We start from the raw sequence: 23,944 nt of genomic DNA on the forward strand, positions 1-23,944 counted from the left end.
TGTTTATTTTTGTTTAAATGAAAACAGAGTAGTGCGGTTGTATGGACGCAGCTGTTTATGTGTGTGCAGACACGGTGTCCCAAACAGTCTGACAAGTGCGATGGGTTGTGACCATTAATTATTGACAAAATGCATTTTAGGCAGGAGAGAAAGAGGACCCACAAGTAGGACAAAAATATACTCCATATAAAAAAATGATGCACACTCCTCTCTGCTTTTATGAAAACATCCAGTATAATAAAAACTGCCTTTTTTCTTTTCCAACAGAACGTAATTTGATTAAATCATGTCTCTGAAATAATGCGCCTCGTCAAGTGAAAACAAACCGCGCGCTCTCTAGAAGCGGCTTTCTGTGTGAGGTGACAGTGGATAACATGGGTCAAACCACAGTTTATCACCACTAACCAATCAAAAATCAATAAGCAGCTACCCTGATCTCGGATGACTATTGACATTTCATTCACACAGTCAGATAGAAACCAGGCCTACGCTGTATCGATTCATCAGTCCATTTCACGACCTGCATTAGGTTCAAAGGTTAAAAGCTGCACGTTGGAAACATAGAAATTGATTTCCTGAATCTAAAACACAGCTGAGATTGAAAAAGATTCAACTGTACAGCTATTGATATTTGCTTAACAAGAGAAGTGCCGTTCCAGAGTGTTGCCCTCATGCTGCAGTGGAGGAGACAATCGATACATTCGAATAGTTATACGGAGAAATTGGATTAATCCTTTCAAAAGGAGGTGGCTTTCTGTTTTTAGTGCTCTCGTGTTCAGTGGCTACTCCGAAGCTTACTCCATTAAAGGAGCTTTTAACCTTTGAGCTCCACAGTGGGAGTGCTCAGCATTGACAAGGTATTTACACCGTACAACAGTCAGACCACAGAGAATGATGACGATCAATGTACTGTGTAAGTTCTTCAAATGACCACAAAAATGTATCAAAGATTTTGATTTATTTTCAATTTTACTGCTTATTTCACACTAAATCATCAAAAATGATTTGTTTCAGCATCTGGAGTATGCTCTTTATTTAAGCGGATTCTGTTTTATAACACAGTATGAACTGAATTTGGGTTTCGGACAAAACACGTGATCACAAGGTTTCACTTTGGGCTCTGAGAAACTAGATGGAAATAGAAAATATCAGAAAATACCTGGAGGTTAGGCTAAAGCAGCCATTCTCACTGTTTAAATCATATGTAATTCACTTCATAAACAGGCAGAAAATAACATTTGAACTTTGAATCAGGTCTCCATAGCTACACTGTAAAATGCGACAAGTTGATTTTACTTTAAATATAATTATTAATCTTGAGCTTTGTTTACGTCTCCTTGTTGAGTTTACCCAAGATTAGTTCAAATTAAGTGTAGGGTGTATACAGTACATTCATTCATTCATTCATTCATTCATTCATTATCCACCGCTTTATCCTGCCCATGAGGGTCATGAGGGGCAGGAACCAATCCCAGCTGCCACAGGGCGAAAGGTGGAGTCAGACACTGGACAGGTCACCAGTCCATCGCAGTGCCAACACACACGACAAGACCAAACAACCATTCACTCTCACACTCACACCTATGGTCAATTTACAGTGTCCAATTAACCTGCATGTTTTTGGACTGTGAGAGGAAACACAAAGAGAGAACATGCAAACTCCAAACAGGAAGGTCCTGGTGTACCCGGGTCTGTCTGCAGTAAGGCAACAGTGCACTGCAAAAACAGCCCTACTAGAAATAAGCCAAATATTGTTAAATTAACTCATATTTTCCTATTTGAAGAAAACAAAAAATTCCAATGAAACATTTTACTTGGCGAGGGTTCTTAAAACCAACTTGTAAATGGAACTAGAAAAAACTGGCCCAAATTTAAAAAAGAAAGGAAGTTGTGCTCATGAAATGTTCGATTAGAATGAATCTTCCTTTTCACTTCAAGAATAATAATTAGCAAAAAAACAAAAAGGTGCAAACTCAAAATTATTAGCATCTTGGTTAGGGCATTTCATGCCATAGTTTTTCACTGGCAATGTTATATTAACAGTTGTATGTATATATATATATATATATATATATATATATATATACATATATACATATATATATATGTATATATATACATATATATATATATATATATATACATATATATATATATATATATATATATATATGTATATATATATAGATAGATAGATATATGTACCTATGCCACTACAGAGGATCTTGGCCCATTTCTGTCCATTTATTTTAATACAGTCCACCTGCAATATTTCTACGAGCCACCAGGTGGCTGTGGCCCGCACTTGGGGAAGTACTGGGCTAAGGGAATATTCAAACAGTTGTTCGATGCAGCTGTAGAATGTACACGTATCAGTCTATTGGTGGTCCACAACACACAGGGTGATTAAAAATGACTCTTCAGTCTAAAAACAGAGCAGAGCAGAGCTGTGGGGAAATGTATGAATGAATCAATCTGCATTTTATCACTGGTGAAGGCGTCGGGCCTGTCAGAAGCAGAATTACCCCTCTGTGGATGACATCCATCAACTTAACTGTCATGTAATGGCCCTGGGAGTCATCGAGGAACATCAGTCAACCTTTTACCACGCTGCTGCATCCTACTTAATCCATCAGTGTGTCCATCCATCAGTCTGTCTTCACCGCGGTCAACGCGCGAGAACGTTATAATGAACGGGTGGAGAATAATAGAGTGTAATCGCCACATAACTACACATCAGACAGCCAGGACTTTTTTAGTTAACACAATACTGAGTTGTTGGTGGTCATATGTGGAGAAAGTTAACTGCAGTGTTCCCTGGATTTGAAGCTGTGTAAAGTCTGCAGCGTAAAAGCCTGATTTACACTTTTGGCAAAGTGTTTGTTTGACTAAACTTAACAAACCAAGCAACATTTTCAGTTTGTTCTCTGGCCAAAGGTTAAAGTTGTGTAGGCACGCTCCTCTAGTCAGCTCTGTCAGCTGCTGTGAGAGCTGAACCATTCATCATTTTCACGACACAATTAATTAACGCAATTCATAGCTTTAAAATTCTTATCCTAGCATGATATCAGTGGTTCTCTAACCTTTTATACCAAGTACCACCTGAGAAAATATGGAGCTCAAAGTAACACCGTTAGATTTGCTCTCTCATCATCCTCCTCTTCCTGATAGTGATAGTTTGTCATCTTTAAAAAAGTAGATCCCAAGAAAAAGAGTTTGGGAAACATCGCCATAAAGCATTGTCAGTGTTACGATGCCAAACCTTATGTTTACAAAGCTTCTGTTTTATTTGTTTATTTTGTTTTGCACTTTTTATTTAATTGAAAATGTATTATTTATTTTACCCTGCAAAATTTCAACAAGTAAAATAATATAGTTATTAGTTCACAATAAAAATAATATTTCTAATAATAATAACAATAGTAGTACAATGAGCCTACTTGCTTCTAAGCTGTTGGAAAAGCATGGGAACTGTGTTGTTTTACACAGTAAAAAATACTGTGTTTATGTGAAATGTGTATGTTGCTCCCCCTCATGATTCAGAACATATGTGGTATGCAGCGAGCGATGATTTGTTTGTCTTCTTAACGTGAACATCAACCGCTGGAAGCATTTATTTGTCTTATATCATATAATCCTGTGTGTGTGTGTGTGTGTGTGTGTGTGTGTGTGTGTGTGTGTGTGTGGGGGGGGGTTCCTGCTATACCAAAAATAAACAAATTCATTCATGAGAATGAATCATGAAAGGATTTGACATGTGACACTGTACTGGCTTTTGACATAGTTGCGTGGAAGAATATAGAATATAGAGAATATAGACTCCGCCCCCATCATCTGTACTTACTGTATTCACTGAAGCAATGGGACTGAATACACTAACTTGTTTGGTGTAAAATCACTCATTATAACACAAATGCAAGTGAAAACAAAGTAAAGAAACAACCGTGACCCACGTCACAACGTGTTTTGTTCTTTTCTTTCTAGCACCCGACATTCAGGAAGTGGTGCCCTGTTTGCAGCGCACCGCGTGTGTGAGGCAGTCACCTTTTGTTACAAGTGGCCGCTGCTATGATCACTAAGCCAGCTCCCTCCATCCCTCCCTCCTTCCCTCCCTCTCTCTTTCACTGCTTCCTTCCTCAAGCTCATCATTTATTGAAGGGTCTGATCTTTCTCTGAGACAAACCATCACAGCTGTACATCTCACTGCCCTTTCACCAACGAGTGTTCGTATGTGTCAGTGTCTGTGCATGTAGTGAAGGAAAAGACTTGTCTTCTCTCTGTGTGTGTGTGTGTGTGTGTGTATTTGTTGCCCCTCTGGCTAGCACTGTTGCCTTGCAGCAAAAAGAGGCGGGTTCTTGACCTGCTCCTACTGACGGCCTTTCTCTGTGTGCTTGTAGGTTTTCTCTGGGTTCTCCAGTTTCCTCCCACAGTCCAAAGACATGCAGAGGTTAATTGGACACTCTAAATTGTTTTTTTTTTCTTTTCAAATTGTGAATTTGCGAGTGAATGGTTGTTTGTCTCCATACGGTTGCTGTATGTGACCCGTTACCCTCATGTGGAGGATAAAGAAGTGGAAAATCAGTACTGCTCTCAGTATAGCAGTGTTTAGATATTCTGTCACACAGTGATGTTCCCACACTGCACACAGACAGTGAATATCTTATCAAGACAGATGGAGGGAACGTTGCACTGAGCTAGTAAAGTGAGACGACGGCCAACAGGTTGGAGTTTGACCGAAAGCAAAAAGAAATGCATCAATTGCATGTCAGTAAAGTTAGTAATCACAGCGCAGCATTTCCTCAGCAGTAGCAACTGTAACTCTGTGGCTTGTGGCAGCTACTAGATGAACCGTGTGTGAGGATGTGTTGTGCAGCTCAGCATATGAGGAGCTATAGCTTTATTAAAACTATATATAAATAAAGGCCACAACAAGCACTGGTGACTAATTTGATTGCAGAAAGACACTGAAAGATGCTGTCTTCAACTGTTATGGCTGATAAATTTCATGTTAAAAAGCTTAAATAAGAAGAGGGAAATTTAGTTATAGCTAAGAACTGTGTCATCTGCATATAAAGGAAACATACAGAAGGGCTGCAGCTTAATGTAATTTACATTGCTAATCTATGCTAATATTATTGAACTAACTATTATAATGATTATTTGCACCTGAGTAATGTTATAAAGGCTAAACAAGCAGAGGGATATTACAGCTTAGCATTATGTCATCTGCATATAGAGGAAACATACACTTTTACAACAAACACGTTGCTGTGATAAATAATAAATAAGATGTGGCCAAGGACAGAACTTTGGAGAACTATCTTGACACGCAGCAGCCAATGTGAAGGATTAACAATAGTTTTGAAGTTACATACCTGTTCTACTAATGGGTTAGATGCCTCTTGACTTCACTGAGATTAGATGTTTCCATCCCATTGTCTTCAGCACTGATGAGCACATGAAACCAGGGAGAAAAAACTGAAAGAAAAAAGAGAAAAGAAAAGAAAAAATCGTTATTCACTGTTATGTCATCAGTGTCACTTTTCACAGAATTGTGTTTAATGTGATGTTAATTTCCTTTTTGCCTGTGTATCTCATACATCAGTGTTTCCCAAACGTTCCAGATGTGGACGCACTCTTTTAGAAAATGTTTAGAAAATGCATCATGGTATACTTAAATATACACGTAAAAGGTGTAATAAACAAAGGTTTGCTTTTAACTTCTGAAAAGAGATCATGAAACCTGATTTATTTATATTTGCATCCCAGAATGCTAGAGATTAAAGCAGAACTTTGCCCTTTTCTCTACAGAGCTCTCCCCCCCCCCCCCCCTCTCCTGGCCATGTGCATCTATTTTCAACGGAGCCAGCAAACACAAGCTGTGGGGCTGGTTTTCAATTCGCGCCATTCAAAAAAACCTGCTCTGAAGTTTACTCGTGTGTGGCCCCTCCCTCGGTCAGACAGTTGTTTCCTCTTCCACCCTCGCTCTCTCCAACAATGGTTTTGTCTGCTTCTTATTGCTGACTCTGCCATGAGGAATATCTAAAATAACACTATTGCTGCCTCAATCTTGCTCACAAGACCCGAGACTTTGTGAGACCTCCTGATTCTGACGATCGGGATTGGAGACAAAAACAAAAACAAAAACAATGTCTCTGAAGCCGTTAAATGAGGGTAAACTTCATGCCTAGTTCTGCTTTAAAGACAGAGTTTTGTTGAGTTTATACATTTCTCACATCAGTCACCCCAGTGGCAGACAGCCCTGCACAGCATGACCAGTATGACTGCACTGATGACAGCACATTAAACTAACTGTTATCACTTAATTAATGTACAACGCTGCTTAACTGTTACATCAGAGATGCTACACACAGCCACCCGCCACTTGAAGGGGTTACAGCCCCAGCAGATGGCACTTCCCCCTCTCCTGGTGTGGTGCAAATGCCTGGATGTTGTAAACCAGCAGTGTGCAGAATGGGACAGATGACATCTTGTAAAAATCAGCATGTTCAAGCGGCGCCGTAACACCACATTCAGCACAGGTATGTAAAGCTGCTGATGCTAGCAGTGCTTATTTTAGCCCCACTCTGCCAACTATCTGTTGTCTCCTCCGTCCCCACAGTTTCAGAATGAACTCCCAACGCATTGTTTTTTCACTGTAACATAAACTACATGCCTGACGTCACTGCTCTCATTTCCTATTTCTTAGTAACACAATAACTTATAATAATATAGTAATAATATAATAATAATTATAATAATACTAAAGTATTTGATATGTAACAAACAAGTTATTATCACTTAAAAATGATCAATCGATTCATGTAGAATAATATCCATTTAAAACTTCCCAAAAATGATTAAAAAAAAGAAGTTGAACTGTGAGACTGTGAGACTGTGAAAGATTCTTGAAGATAATTATTGAATTAACGTTTCAAGTTGAGATCTATAATCTGTAACGTTTCAAGAATATATTGTATTTATGAGCTGTTAGGATACTCAGTATTGGTATTGGGCCGAAACTGGTCAAAATCACACATACAAATGTAAAATAGCTTGAATTTTTTTAGCCCAAAATGTTGTTTACAGCTTCATAGTGAGTAAAAAGGACTGTATTGGACTGATATGGGTATCGGCAGATACTTCTGATATTGTGATATTGGTAACGGAGATTAAAAAAAGTGGTAATTTGGCCGTTTGTGACACTTAAATGAATAAAGTTCATTCAAACTAAAATAAGAACGTTGTATAACTTACAAACATTATACATTTAGTTGTCACCAAGTTAAGCTCTATATTATTTTGTCATGATAGGGTAATTGTGCCATTAATTACACGACAGGTCCATGTAAGATTAGATTAGATTAGATTAAATTAAATTAGATGTGGGTTTTTCTTTCATGGTGTTAAAATACTTCCAATATTTTCAGTAAACCAATATTCACATAATTCGGCATAATTTGGCTTTTTTCTGAGAGAATCTCATCATTTTACACTGAAAAAAGTGTAACTAACTTAACTGATTTAATTTCACCAATTGAAATGTTGAAAGTTTTTGTCTGTCATTTTCTTTTTTCCAGTTGTGCTGTATGATGTTGCTGCATAAAGGGACATCATATACACGTGCAGGTGTGTCTTATGTTGGAAATCATTGGAGGTTTTTCTGTTTACCCTTTGGAAACAGTTCTGTATTAGATTGAACTGCAACTGAATGTGAATTCTAGCTGACCACAGCTTTTTACAACTACATTTCTAGCTCATGTGGACTGAGTGTTTGCTTGAGATTGAGGTTTGGGGCACAGTATTACTTTAATATTTTTTGCCTGCAGATCTTTCTTGCACAGAAATGTACGGCTGTTACATAGACACTGACTTTTACAGATGAGGCGAGGATTCAGGTGGAAGAAGAAAGGAAAAAAGAGAAAGAAAAAAGAGAAGAAGGCGACAGTAATGCAACATTATGGATGCCGACTGCCAACAACAACACCAAATAAGAAGGAGACTTTACATAGGTTTATTTGTTTTTATCCCATAACCTCAGAATTCACTTTCCCCTTCGTTTCCTCTGTGCCTGAGATTTCACTTTTAACGACATGAAGTCAATAAGACATTGAACTATCGGGAAAACCATCAACCCACATTATACATTATACATTGTGCATCTAAAATCTGTCACACACGTGTCCAAACATCTCTCCTCCTCCTCTGCCAGTTCACAGATCTGCTCTGTGGAAGCTACAAGGCCATTTCTCCACTTATGCACAAACACAAGCAGAAATGCTGAAAAAAAAAAACCAAGGCCACTGACGGACCATTGTCCCCAGACGCGCTCATACAGCACATTTTCCAAACACACATGCTCTCCCTCTCTCTCTCACACACGCACACACATGCACACGCACACACACACACACACACACACACACACACACACACAGGCATTTGTGCAGCTACTCTTCTTAGGACACTGCACTTCAAATTCACAGCCTAAACAGAGCGTTACACCTAACCTCATGCCGAACCCAAACCTTAACTGAACCACAATTCAAATCTTAGCTTTAAACTTTAACCAGTTCCTTAAAAAAATAGGTTCTGCCTCATTGGGACCAGGTTTTGGTCCTGACAAGGTCAGTGTCTAAGGACCTAAAGAGATAAGAAATACAAGAAAACACACACATTCTCACGTAGCATTCTTACTGAGGACACTCAAAGACATAATGCACTCCCTTACCCTAACCTTAACCATCACGACTAAATGCCTAACCCTGAACCTAAACGCAACTCTAACTCTGACCCTGAAACCAGATCTTTACCCGCTTAACTTTAAAAGTTGTGAGGAGCAGACAAAATGTCCTCATGGTTTATACGTCCTCACAAAGATGCATATCCAAGAACACACACACATATTTTAACAAGGTCATCAAAATGATCATCCACTCCTAGAACTCGTATTTGACCTTCCAGTCCATCCAAGCACTAAATGATGCACATAATAAAAATAATAATAATAACAATAATAATGCTAACAATAATAATAATAATGATGATAATAAGGCAGGAATCAAAGTTTCCCCCAAAATACACACATACAGCACATGGAATAAATGCAGCGTAATTCAGAGGCAAACCATAAAGAAAAATGTCAAAACTTTACAAAAACACACATAAATATCTGATTATTTATTCAACATTTTAAATGGTTATCTTATTATGTGCAGCTCCCAATGGACAGTTTTATTTGAGTCATTTCAGTCATTGTTATTATTATATTTATTATTGTTGTTGTGACAATAACATGTCGTCATTTTTGTTGTTGTTGCTCTCATAAATACTTGCTATGACAGCCGTATTAACACCAGCACCACCAGGTGGAATTTAAATAAGTTTAAATTAACTCCTATTCTTTATCTAGAAAACAAGCATTTACACTGAGGTGGGCTGGAGAGTGGCTCTTCTGCTACATCACTAAACATCACTAGTGATGTAGCAGAAGAGCCACTCTCCAGTGTTAATACGGCTGTCATAGCAAGTGTTTATGAGAACAACAACAACAAAAATGACGACATGTTATTGTCACATTCTGTCACATGCTGTTAACACTGTTAATGTTCAAAGTGTGTCACTTTTTAAATGGGATGGACACTATTGTGCGTTATACTAACACTATTGTGTAGTAAATAAAATAATAAATTGACTGTGTGAACCACCTTAGGTTGCCTGTTTGCATGAAACACAACACAAGCTATGAAACGTGTTAAGAAATAAAGAGAAACCACACTACACCCACTGTTGAATGAATGAATGAATGAATGAACACAGCACGAGCCTTTCATCGCTTTTCTATCTAATTTCAATATAACATCCGTGGTAAATGTATGTTTTTTTCTTTATCTTCTCTGTGAACAAACTTCAAGTTTCTTCTCTCTGGTGCATCGAGGGCAACTGCAGGAACAGCATCAGGACTCGCTCACGGTGTGAAAGCAGCTCCATGCTCTCGTGGCTGATAAGACATGATCACAGTCGTTCCCCCAAGAAAAGAAAAAATCCCACAGTGAGAATTGACAGACTGCTGCTGTCAGAGTCACATCCACCTGTGTCTGTGTTTGCAGAGACACTCACTGCCCACCCATCATCTCTTTCATGCACACACACACACACACACACACATAAATAACTTCTCCACTGAAAACAACTGCAGATACTACTCTTTGTTTCACCTTGTACATCTTCATCCTCCTCCTCCTCCTCCTCATCACCATACCTCTGCTCTGCTGCAGAGATTATTATAGCAACCAGGGATGAATGATTTTTTTTATCATCACCACCCCGCGATCTGAAGCTGCATGAGAATAAACAGGCGGTGCATGGAGGAGCTGCTGCTGCTGCTGCTTCTGCAGCACAAGTAAGTGGGTGTTTTTTAAAAATCCTGCGCAAAGTTCAAAGCAGGAAAAAAAAAAGCTCTCAGCAGCACCGTAGGACTGGCTGATGCTCCCTCCTCGAACGGTCCCAGACTGGTAATTCCCCCCCCCCCCCACACACACACAGCATGCACCGGCTCCCTAATACTGCAACAACACATGGATCAGAGAAACTGTATAAGAATGATGTGATGGATGATGATCAGCACCTACCTGCACCACCTGGATCCTTCAGTGCGTGCGCACAAATCCTCAACTGCAAGAAGTTTGACTTACTCCTGATTACTCGGAGGAGTCGCACTGAGTGAGAGAGAGAGGGGGAGAGACAGGGAGAGGATGGGTGTGTGTGTGTGTGTGACAGAGAGAGAGAGAGTGAAAGAGAGAGAGAGAGAGGGGGGCGGTGGAAAGGGAAACAACAGACGTGGAGAGCTGTAGCCCCTTTGCCAAAGGATGCTTCAGTCTCCTAGCAACAACAATCGATCTGACAAGGAGACATTTTTATTGGATAAAAAGAAAACTTAGCCATTCACCCCCTCCTCTCTTTCTCTCTCTCTCTTTCCTTAACACATGTTTACCACTCTGAATAACAACAGCGCTTTTTATTGAGTGAGAAGAGAGAGAGAGAGAAAAGGAGAGTGAGTGAGTGAGTGAGTGATGTTTTAAATGCGTGTGTTGAGGTGAGGCATGCAGAATTCACCCTCATCTGTCCTTCACACAAACTGACTCAAACATGTACAGTGAAGAGAAGAGAAGAGAAGAGAAGAGATTTCTCCATCACCGTCTCACTCTGCTCTATCATGTGGTAACGATGAGGGTAATAAAGATGCCATCCACGCCTCATCTATAGTTCAGGCATGTTTGAACAATCTGGCACTGGCTGCATAGAGATACAGCACGTCGAGCTAAAGACGTTCACTGCTGTGGCCACAGTGGTCTTTCATCCTCAACATGATGCATGGTATATGGCAAACACACACACACACACACAGTCTGGTTTCCATGACTTCAGAGGACATTACTTTGACTTACATTCATTACTCTAACCTTAACTACTAACCATAGAACATGTCTTCACTTTAAAATGTTATCATTTATTGGGACTTGCTTTTTTGTCCCCATGATGTGACTGTGTAAACAAATCTAGGTCCCCACATCATAGGTAATACCTGAACACACACACACACATACACAGTATCACACAGATAGTCTTGTTAGGACACTGCATTGACACAGCCTTACTTAAATATAACCTTACAGCTCCCATTTGTATGTTGCATCCATCTGAAAACAAGCTCTGTCAAGCAGTACTATCAGACCTGACAGCAGCAGCACAGGGACGGGTGGGGGCGGGGACAACTGGGCTTTTTTGAGCAGCATGATTTACTTCTGTAATGCTTCTTGTGCGTTTTTTTACCGGTTTACAGTCACCTTGCTTAATGTTGCCGTTGTTTCCATCCGTGTTGACCGACGACAAATGACTTCCTGTGTGCAGCATGGCGATGTTGAGAAAGGGACATGAGATTTGTGGGGAATTCATACACTTCATCAGCATTGTATGAACTCAGTTGTCTTGAATGTCACAGGCATTTTGTTAGACTTGAGTTACAATTTACATGAGGACAAGGCTTTGGTCCTCATGAGAACTGCTGGTCCTGACAAGGTCAGTGTTTACACCAGGAAACGTCCTAAAGAGATGACAAATACAAGTACACAAACACACTGCATTCTGACTGAGAACACTCATTATCCCAACTTTAACCATCACATCTAAATGCCTAACCCTAACCCCTAACCTAAACCTAAACCTAAACCTAACTCAAATCCAGTAGTAACCCCTGAAAGCAAAAAGTCATTTAATGTTGTGAGGACCAGACAAAATGATGGTTTCTAAGGTTTTTAGTCCTTGCAAACATACACATACAAGAACACACACACACACACACACACACCATTAAAAGTTTGCTGTCTGTCTCTCTTTCCCTGTTTTTCCATCATGAGAACAGAGCCAGTGGCACTATATGGTATGTTTGTCAAGGTAAGTGTGCAATTACACACTCTCGCTCTCTCTCTCTCTCTCTCCCTCTCACACACACACACACACACGCACACACACACACACACACACACACACACACACACACACACACACACACACACACACAGGTTTGCGCAGCTATTCTTCTTAGTATTCTGCATCGAATTCCATTCCAACCTTATCCCTATACCTTCACCATAACCATTTAATGCCTAACCCTAACCTTAACTTAACTTAACTTAAACACAATTATAGTCATCAACTTAACCAGTTTTTAATAAATTAGACCAGGTTTTGGTCTCCATGAGGACTACTGGTCCTGACAAGGTCAATTGTTTATGCCAGCAAAATGTACTAAAGAGGAACAAATACAAGAACACACATCCGTGTGTGTGTGTGTGTGTGTGTGTATGATTATGCACATGGAGTCATCAGAATGCAAGTATGCAAGTGTGCAGCTCCTATTGAAGAGAAAATCCTCTTCATGCATGATTGAGTCACTGAGCATCCAGTCTCTCTCTCTCTCTCTGCTCGACAAGAAATGCACACAACATACACAATAAAACACACACACACACACACACACACACACTAGAGGCTTGATTTCCGTATTGTAAAGTTAGTCAAGTGTGCAGAGATACACTGTCTGAGGGCTGGCTTTGAGCAGTGTTCTCCTGATTGCAGCTACAGGCCACAGAGTGTTGCTTTTGCCTGTTTTATATGCAGATGTATGACGACCGTGAGGTGAAGTTTCCGACTGGCTCATATGTTTTCCTGTGCATGTGCAGTGTGACGCCGTATGGCATAAGACAACTGTCTCTGAGGATAAGCCCGAGATTGATTAGTTGACTGAAGTACTGAGGGTAACAGCATCCACTTCACACCTCCGGACACACACACATGCACGGGCATGAGGTGATAAGTGAACACACAAATGCACACACACTTGTGACCAGTGTCAGTCACAGCTTTCCCGGGCTTGAGTTGTGGAGATGCTGGATACTCCAATAAAGGCCTCATTGTCTGCATGGCATGCATATATGCAGAAAGCCAGCTTTGTCCCGTCAGGGTCCCTCAGCGAGAGAGCTTTGTGCTCGGCCTTTCCCCACAGACCAAGTCACAACACAGCTGAAAAGCAGAAAAAGAAAGAAAGAAAGAAAGAAAGAAAGAAACGATTGATGGGTGAGAAATAGGCACAAGGGATTCTGGCTGAGTGATACGGCCAAAAATGCTTTCATGTTACACATCATCATGATAAAAGTTAGATGGTTATAGACAGACTCTTACTTTTAGCAACCTGTCAATCGTGGTTTTAGACTTTTTATGGACAGGAAACAACAAATTAGTATTTCACAAATCTGTGATAAAACAGGCAAAGTGTATATGTGCAAAGCATAAACATGATATTGGTAGATATTGAACCGTTCTTACATTATTTTCTTTTTTCCCACCTTTTTATATTGTAATTGATTTATTGCCCAGCCCTACTAGAGATGTAGCAGTATTATCAATTTCATGATATCCATAGAGCAAAAGTGTCTTCATATGCTGTGAAATTGTGTCAAACGTCTTCTAGGATTTCGAGACAAAAATAATGTAGAATGTGTATTGCATCACAATACAAATGGTTTAGTTTCGGCGCCCAGGCTCCGGCTTAATCTCTCCCCCAGTTGGAACCTGCTGTGGCAGCAGCAGTAGCAGCAGTAGCAGCAGCAGCAGTACCAGTAGCAGCAGTAGCAGCAGCAGCAGTAGTAGCAGTAGCAACAACAACAGCAGCAGCAGTAGCAGTACCAGTAGCAGCAGCAGCAGTATCAGTGGTAGTAGCAGTAGCAGTAGCAGTAGCAGTAGCAGCAGCTGTAGCAGTAGCAGTAGCAGTAGCAGTAGCAGCGGTGGCAGTTGTAGTAGCAGTAGCAGCAGCTGTAGCTGTAGCTGTAGCTGTAGCAGTAGCAGTAGCAGCAGCAGTAGCTGTAGCAGCAGCAGTAGCAGTAGCTGTAGCAGTAGCAGCAGCAGCAGCAGTAGCAGTAGCTGTAGCTGTAGCAGCTACAGTAGCAGTAGTAGTAGCAGTAGCAGTAGCAGTAGTAGTAGTAGTAGCAGTAGCAGTAGCAGTAGATGTAGCTGTAGCAGTAGCTGTAACTGTAGCAGTAGCTGTAGCAGCTGCAGTAGCAGTAGCTGTAGCAGTAGCAGCAGCAGTAGCAGTAGCAGTAGCTGTAGCAGTAGCAGTAGCAGCAGCAGTAGCAGCAGCAGTAGCTGTAGCAGTAGCAGTAGCAGCAGCAGTAGCAGTAGCAGTAGCAGTAGCTGTAACTGTAGCGGTAGCTGTAGCAGCTGCAGTAGCAGTAGCAGTAGTAGTAGCAGTAGCAGTAGCAGTAGTAGTAGTAGTAGCAGTAGCAGTAGATGTAGCTGTAGCAGTAGCTGTAACTGTAGCAGTAGCTGTAGCAGCTGCAGTAGCAGTAGCAGTAGCTGTAGCAGTAGCAGCAGCAGTAGCAGCAGCAGTAGCAGTAGCTGTAGCAGGCAGTGGGAGATAGGAAATGTTCTTAAATACTGCACCAGGTTGAGAGCGAGTGTATGTGAAGTGTGTCTTATGGATATAAAACTGCAGCTCGACTGCATTGAGTGCCTGAACTAGCTCAGGCTCACATCGTTTTTGTTTAAGCAGAGAAAAGGGAAGTGAGAACTACAATGACCATGGTCCAATTTATGCTCATCAGGAGTGGAGGAAAGAGTATGAATAAAGGAGAGAGAAATTGTGGATGCTCCAGTGGCTTTTACTGTAAATCTGATCTGTGGAAGAATTTCCGTTTCCCAGACTCAAGAACAACAGCCACCAGACTGTGGTGACCTACACACTGAGGAAAACTAGTAATAATCTCCTCACAAAAAAGTCCTCTGGCCAAACATCACCTCAAGTTAAAAACAAAATCCAGCAATACCAAAGAAATTCTACAACCCAAATGGGTGTACTGGTGAATTTATAGCCAAAGACCTACGGCCATTTTCTGAAGTGGAAAATTAGAAATTCAGAAAGTTAGTAAACATGCTTAACCTGGCTAACACTATCTCAGTCACCTCCCACTTCCAAGAGGCGCGACCAATGGACATTGATGAGCGTCTGTAAGCACTTGGATAGACCTACAACCACCAGATTGATGATCTGGATGTAATGGCTATCTAGTAATGGCTTCTAACGACTTTTGCCCAAGTTGCTTAAAAATGAAAGCAACAGCCGAATTGAAAGCCAGCTGCTCTTCGGTGGCCACCGTGTTGGATGTATACAGAAGCTGCGAGACGTCACTTCTCTGTTGCCATCCGTTAAGCCCACTGCTAGTGTGCCAGAGGAAAAAAAGGAAAAGAAAAACAGTTTGTGATTGGTTCTCTTTTTCAGGAGATTCTGAAGTTGGCCAAAACGGTGTCGTTGCCAGCCGTGTCTGCAGAGTGAAATCAAATCACTGGCACACTCAGAGGAACATGCTGGAGCTAACATATAAAATCCTCTCATGGACAAATTTGAGTCAAACACTATTAGCAGCTCTCTACAAAGACAGAGACTCACGACACGGTCACAATATCACAAAAAGCTTTTGTACTGGCTGTCAATACCATGGAAATACTGCTGTGAAACTTGTTACCACCATTGATTGTACAAACATAAAAAGACGTAGTATTCTGCGTGCAAAATGAATTCCCATTGTGAAGCCAACGGAATCACAATGTGACAGCATCATGAGAGTTTTTTCACATGGACATTCACAGATATCACCTGCTATCAGGCTCTTATTGGACAATACTAGCTGTCAGTCACACTGGTGTTCACGCTTTATGTATATTCTCTTCGAAATGGGAATAAAAGTCATCAAAACTAAATTACAACAGAGGAGTCTGGTGTAGCCGGTGATCGCGATCTGAATCACAACCCGTTCAGCTGTATTTTGACGGCAATCTGACTGTGCACAGATGTAGTGATGAGATTCTCAGGTCCACTGTCCACTCATTCATCCACTACGATCACCTCATGATACATGTTTCCATGTTACACGGATCTTGACACAATTCCTGAAAACTGAAAACATTCCAGTTCTTCATCACCTGACACGTCAGCTATTGAGCACGTTTGGGATACTTTGGCTCGACCACAGCAGGTTCCAATCCCCGCCAATGTCCAGCAACTTAACATAGCCGTCGAAGAGGAGTGGACCAATATCCCACATACCACAATCAATAACCTAATCAATTCTTTGTGAGGGAGATGTGTCACACTGTGAGGCTGACAGACTGTCAGACTTTTATTGTGACCAGTTCAAGGCTCACCTGTTCAATAATCCTGTTCTTTCATCTGCATCTGGATATGTTTGTTGGAATATTGTAGTAAAGGTGTCGTGTTCACTAATCCAGAATTTAACAAACGTTTGAACCAAGTTCGAGAGAAATAAGCTTTTTAAGAAATCTCACATATTTTGATTGAATTCATTGAAAGTGGGAGCATTTATTTAGATGTTTGGATGTTTGGATGGATGAACTGACTTTATTAATCCCAGACAGGGAAATTGTTCTTTTACAGCAGCAATAGACATCAGGCATAGAACATAACAATATACTGTGCATTAAAAGGTAGACAATAATAAAATAATATTATAGAATAGAACATATATACATACATTTAAAACTATATAACATATGACTTTTTTGTTAAATGTGATCTACAAACATCATGTTACATCCTGTTCCAATGAAGAAGACCTGAGACTCGTGATGGACACTATTAAATCCTGATGTTTTTCATCAGGTTATTTTAACCAGCCAGCCAGTCGCCCCCTGGTGGCTAATTGCTAATTCTGTTCTTCTTCCTGAGCTTCACTATTACACCCCAATGAGATGTAGTTATGGATTAACTGATCACATGAAATCACCCACAGACACAAAGACACCCTGAGTGTGTGTATGTTTGAACATCTAAATGTAGGAATGTGCCTTTATGGTGAACCGCTCCATCTCGTGCAGCAGGAAGTAGGTCCGCTGGGATCCTGCTTCCTTCTTCTTTGATTCCACACAGATTGTTTGTGTACCAGTGTTAACAGAATTATCCATGCTTCATTTCTCATGTTTCTTCTGTCCTGTCTTGGCCTCATGATGGATGGAGGAGCGAGTGTGCTCAGAAGTGTGCCCAGTGTTGGTCAGACGGCAAGTTACAACCAAAAGCTTCCATTTGCTTTGGTCACTGTTAGGTCACATGATGTGATGTGGCCAAGTGGACAAAAGGCCTTCTAATGAGGTGACTGTTCACCCACTGTGACAATCATAACCTTTTTACCAAAGTGTGACAAACTAATGAAACGTGGAAGCAGTAGATTAGCAGCTCGTGTGTCACTGCAAACTAAAAACATCATGATGATTTACACAATTAACTTGGGTCCAGGAGATTGAGCAGCTTACATAGATGTAGGCTGTGGAAGCTCTTACATGGGGAGCCTTTTATTAAGTGGCTAACATGTTATCAGTGAGTGTCCAGTTTCCAAGTAAATATTTCAATAAACTTCCTTTATGTGTAAATATTCCTTTTGATATTTGTAAGTTTAGCTTCTTATATTGAAGAGTTAAATAAGCTCAGTCCAGACCACAGACCATCGTATCTTTAACACTTAACACAATGAATGCTGTTTTAAGACAAAACCTGACACTTCCTACTAAAATAAATTAAACGAAAACAGATTTTTTTTTTGTCGAGTAAAATAAATCTGCAATATCATATTAGGCAACATGCAACATTTTGGAATAGAAAATATACATGTACCCATACAGGGAGCAGTCAGAAACATGATGGTTTGATTCTCCCAGTGTGTAACAGGCGATAGGAAACAAGAGCTATATTTAGAAATGAATGTATGACGCATATCAAATTTGCCCTAAATGTGTTGTAGATGACTAAGTAAAAATGTGTGTGTGTATTGTATGTCGGTAATGCTGTTTTGGGCAGTTTATGGCTCCTAACGGGGGGTTGGTCTCTAATTATCCTGGTTACAGAGGCATGGCCAACAGACTGTGGACCACACACACTTCACAGGACGTGCACTGACCTGTCTCATGTTCATCTGCCCGTCCAACACACACACACACACACACACACAACATACGTAGAATTAACACACCATTTAAATGGAGTGGTTTATAGCTAAACTTTATTTACTGCCGTAATGATCAGTGTTTCAGGGATAACTTCCGTAACAAAAATAAATAAGTAAAACATGAATTTTTCAACGGAGTTTGTGCATTTGATATCTTTTTCTTCTTTCTTTACAAATATTTTTCCTTATATGCTCCAAGAAATGTTTGTGACGGCAAACACAACCTTTCAATTTGTGGGTGACAAGAAAATATAATGTAATTTTTTTTAGATTTTTTTTTTAATGCACACATACACACACACACACACACTCACACACACAGTTTACAGTATCATTTTTGGCCTCCACTCAGATTTTTCTCACCACGACCACATTTCATTAGTAATTGACCACAGCAGCCTCACTCATTAAACATTAACAGACTGCTTGTGAATTATTGATTAATTATATGAGGCGATCTGCAGCAGCATTCTGACAATAAGAGCACAAGGACGAGAGGAACTGAGAAGCCCAATGTACACACCGCAAAGCAAAGGCCCGGACACATCACTCCAGGGACTCACATGTAGCGTTAAAGCTTAGCATGTCTGAGGCTGGGTCCTTCGGCATGTATCAGAAGTTAGCAGAGCAGTGTCTGCCATGTCCGACATTGTCCGTCAAGGAACTCCAAACAGCCTTGTCCAACATGATGACGTCGAGCAGCTTTTTCATGCATCCAACATGGCGTAGAGCAGCGTACAGAGGCATTTTCATCTACGTCCGATGGTCACAGCATTTCAGTTGAAGCCTCCACGACTGTGACTCATTCACTCACTCACTCACACGTATTTCTGTCTCATAACCAGCGACAGATTTATTTCACTTGATGCTGAATCTCATTTTAGACAGAAACCTAACCCAATTTCTTAATGCAAACACTCTGCCGTGTGTTTCTCCCTGAAGGACTCTGTGAGTGTTCTCTGGTTATTGTGGTCAGCATATTGCATTTCTGTTTCCCGCAGACTATTTTGTGTCTTCATTTTTTTGCCTGTGTTCTATTTAAAATGATAAGGTTGTGGCCAAAATGAAAAATGAAAAAAGGTGGATGCTACACAGCCTAGACCACACAATTGCTGTCCCCTTACCTCACTATAATTGTGCTATTATGATCGGATGAATCTAACTCCGATCGTTTTTATACACCTTATTCCCATTTTCCTCGTTATCGAACGGACCGTTCCCTGGGAGGAGGGTGTGGAGGAGGCCTCGTGGTGAGTGAAGCCACAGCTAAAGGCTGGAAAGTTGAGGTGGGCTGCAGTGGCTTTATGGGCAGTTCCACCACAAGGCTCCTGAGGGAAGTCTGGATCAGAGGGCAAGCCCAAAGGAGAGTTGTCTAAGCCCAGCAGAAAAGGCCCAGTCATTGGCTCCGGTTGAAAAGGAAGGATCCAGGGCAGCAGGTGACGGCAGAGGAGACAAATATTTCACACACACCCAGGTCTGATCAGTCTGCAGTGGGCCTGCCTTGATGGAGGGTGTCTTGTGTAGAAAGGCAGTACAACCTAATGATGTCGAGGCCCACAACTGATGATGTGTCAGATAGGGAGATTGTCACATGTAGCCCTGGGCTATATGTTTCTTTTAATTTTGTTTATGTTAAAAATGTTAAAATTAAGAAAATGTTCATGAAGAAATGTTAAAAATGTTTGAATGCATAATGCCAATTTGTAATTTATTTTTCCAATGGCCTGTAATTATTGTTGTTTCAATATTATTTTTTCTGCGAACTGTTTTAAAAAAAGTCAACGTATGTGACTCCTCGCAGACGGAGCTTCGTTCATCTCCTCGTTCATTATTAGTAAATGCTGGCATGTGACATTTGAGTTGTTCAATTAATAGATTATTTGTTTGATCACAGTCTGTTTATTGGTATGTTTGATCACTGATAGAAATGTGATACATTCTAGTTTTTTCCTCTTTCAGAGAAGTGTAAAGGTACAATTAGTAACCTATTTCATTTGATTTCATTAATTGTTTTTTATTGATATTTCATTTTCTTTACAGGGTGAAGCATTTTTTTTTTTTAATTAAAACTGTATTATTAAATACATTTCTATTTTATAAAAAGGAAAGATTCTGTAATTTCATTCTACTGACCATAGTGGTGATCAGGGTACAGTAAGGGTTATTGGTGTAAAAGAGTTCATTCACATCACACAAATCCTAACCAAACCATATAAGTTAATTACAATTGATATTTTTTGAGTGCTCAGGGAGCACCCCAAGTAGAAGTTAAGTGTATCTAAAGTTTCATGCCTATTGTAGGGGCACTGTGGCGCTACAGTTACTAAATAACTAATAATACTAATAATACTAAAAGTGTCAATTTAACACTACTTCTGATTAGGACAAAATACAATTGGGGTTTGTGTATAATTTTACTCATTTAGTGTTAAAATTAGCCTGGGTGAACTCAGCCGGGGCTGCCAGCAATTTGATGTTGCTCTGCAGACACTTGTGGCCAGGATTCCAGGGTCTCCTGCAAAAGGAGTTTTTTTTTTTCTCCTGGCACGCTAGAGGCGGGCTTAACAAGAGGCGGGCTTAACAAAATAACGACAGAGAAGTGACGTTTAGCAGGTGTTGTATGCATCCAGCATGATGGCCATCAAAGAGCGGCTGTCTTACGATTCAGCTGATGCTTCCCTAACCCTAACCCTGAAAACCACAACAAGCACGTTTGTTGTGGTGGTCAGCCTGGGGTTTAGTTTCACCACTGGGTGAAATACAAATCATTTCTCCAGTAGCACCTCCAGGATTAAGGTTGATGTCCATGATGAAACCTGAGGAAGTTCTTGACCTGATACCAAAGTTGATGGCTGGTGTCTTTCTTCTTGAGTAGGGTAGGGGGTCATTAAGTGGGCACCCTCCTTCCTTGGTGTGTTCCTTGGACAGTCCACTAATGCAGATGCTGTTGCAGAGTGTTGAAGCCGCTGTCTCGGATGACGCCATGCCTTCAAAAATACTGTCACAAACTCAGCAGAACATGAAGAAAACACTTAAAACACCTACTAAATCAGTCACAGTTGAGCTTTTAGGACTTGATGTTGGAAAACCAAGAATTGGCATTGGTGTTAGTTTTCAGATTTATATTTCAGATATTTTTATTCAGATCAGGATTTTATTCTGATTACTTGTGTACAAGACATAGGACACATCGAGAGACGTCAAAGGCGACATCATGAGTCCTTCAATGATGTTCAAGAACTGTTTAAAATCGCTGTGACATCAAATTCTTTTGGCTCTTTGCGACTTCTCTGTTGAAAATAAAATTTCACTGAAAGAGTTTCATTGAGGTTATTATCTGTCATTAGGCTGATTGGACGATCTAAACAGAGACAGAGGTAGTTTAATAAAGTGTGAGAGTAGCACAAATTAACTGTGCAATCTGCTGACAAGGACTTCATAAATGACGCCATCAACTTTGCTGAATAGTCACAGTAGCTGTATCTGCAGATATTGTATTATAGCGTGTCATTTGTTGACTCTGCAGTATTCCTGCTCACAGGTGAAAAAAAACCGCCGCTGCTTAATGTGATTTGTTGGTGAGGTAATGACAGCAAGAACGTTTTTATTGGGTTGTGTTAAAATTGGAAACCGTGAACCCCCCGCCCCCCGCCGCCACACACACACACACACACATGCTATCTGCTTGCGCTGACACTCACAGAGTGAAAATTAGGATAATGACAGTCATCTAGCAGTGAAACTAAGAGCTGGATGTCTCCTCGCTCGAGTCAGGCTGAGACAGTTCAAGCTCATCAGAGAGAGAGAGAGAGAGAGAGAGAGAGAGAGAGAGATGTTCTCTGTCAGCGCTGATGAAATTCACCGGGTCTTGGACAGGGCCAGTCACAGAGGTGCCCATGATGAATAGGGGTCACTGTCACCCCTTTAAATCAATAAATATGACTGTGTGTGTGTGTGCGTATGCATATTTGTTTGTATTCCTATGCCTGTGCTCATATACAGTACAAGTATGTCATGTGTCTTGGCTCCCGACACTTCAGTTCATTATCACATGCTTTAATATTTAATTTAGCGATTTGATAAAAAATGATGTTTCATTAATGAGATGATCCATCCCTGCACATGGACAGTCATCCAAACCAGGCCAACGCTGTGACACTGACACTGAAAACCTCCAAGTTTCATACTTACTGTGCACTCAGAGATACAATATGATGGCATATTCTCAAGTGCTTCATGGGTATTTTTAGCTTATCTGTTCATCAGTGTTACCTAGCGTGACATTGTGTTACATGCTTGTGCATGTGTGCTGTATCTAGCACAGAAACAATTTCATGCTAATCTGTTGATGTCTTGATTGGTCACTAATCCCAGTTGCTAATTTCAAACATGTTCCCACTTTCACTCTTAATAGTAACATTTTTAATTCTCTAATCATACTTTACACTGCAGTACAACAAACAAATATAAGCAATACAGGCAGTGTAAATTAGGGCTGTTGGAACGAATTATGGGAGTCGAATATAATCCTAATTTTTAATATAATTCTAACACTAACCATCAACACTGAAAAATGACAAATAAAGATATCACTGGACAACGAGCAGGGGACGCCAACACTGCACCCTGGCAAACTAGCAGTTGCCAGATTTAGGCTTGGCTTGGCACACGCACAGAGCGTATAAGGTTTGCCTACCTGTATTCTCTAATGTCACAACCACTTCTTTTGTTCATTTACTCTGTACCACTTATCCCGCGAGGGATGACAAGCATTCACATTCACACCTACAGTCAATTCAGGGTCTCCAGTCAACCTAATAACAATCTGCACGCCTACACACAGTGGGAGGAAACTGCTGTACCTGGAGAAAACCCACACACACACACACACAGACAGGAAGCTGAACACTCTACATTCCCAGATTTAACTTTGCTTTCTGGTGACAGTGCCACGTTTTCACCTCACACTGAAAAAAGAAACCTGAACAAACTGATGATGACTAAGTGAATTAAGTTCCAGAAGTTTGACTGAAACCCTCAGGTACTCAATACCCTTGAGTATATGTAACCTCTTTTATCAGTGTAGTGGTTAAGTTGTTGGTTTGTGGCCTTTTTTGGGTACATTTTCTCTGCTTCATTTAACAAACTGATAAAATAGACAGGCACTTGTACTGAGACCTATAAGAACGTTGAGATATAATTAAATATTTACAAGGATAACCCTCCTACTTCTTCATGGAAATCTATGATTACTGAAGCGGTGACTCTGTGATGGTCCGTCACTCCAAACCTGTGTTTGATCACCACCGATTACCAGCCGAATAAACACCTCGATGGTGCTTGACAGATGTACACACATCATGGATGCTCAGCACATA

The 23,944-nt window shown here is 40.5% G+C and overlaps 1 protein-coding gene across 2 annotated transcripts in view; it reads right to left on the reverse strand.

Moving 5' to 3' along the window:
- grm3 (glutamate receptor, metabotropic 3) overlaps positions 1–10,765 on the reverse strand; it is a 54,216-nt gene extending 43,451 nt beyond the window's left edge. For both annotated transcript variants that reach the window (XM_058645391.1, XM_058645390.1), the window contains exons 1-2: positions 10,632–10,765; positions 5,376–5,478 (exon numbers count right to left, since the gene is read on the reverse strand). The gene's annotated coding sequence lies outside the window, so the exon portion shown is untranslated. The remainder of the gene's footprint in view (positions 1–5,375; positions 5,479–10,631) is intronic.
- Positions 10,766–23,944: the final 13,179 nt, after the last annotated feature.

This window comes from Solea solea, chromosome 12 (assembly GCF_958295425.1).
Source record: "Solea solea chromosome 12, fSolSol10.1, whole genome shotgun sequence".
Lineage (NCBI taxonomy): Eukaryota > Metazoa > Chordata > Actinopteri > Pleuronectiformes > Soleidae > Solea > Solea solea.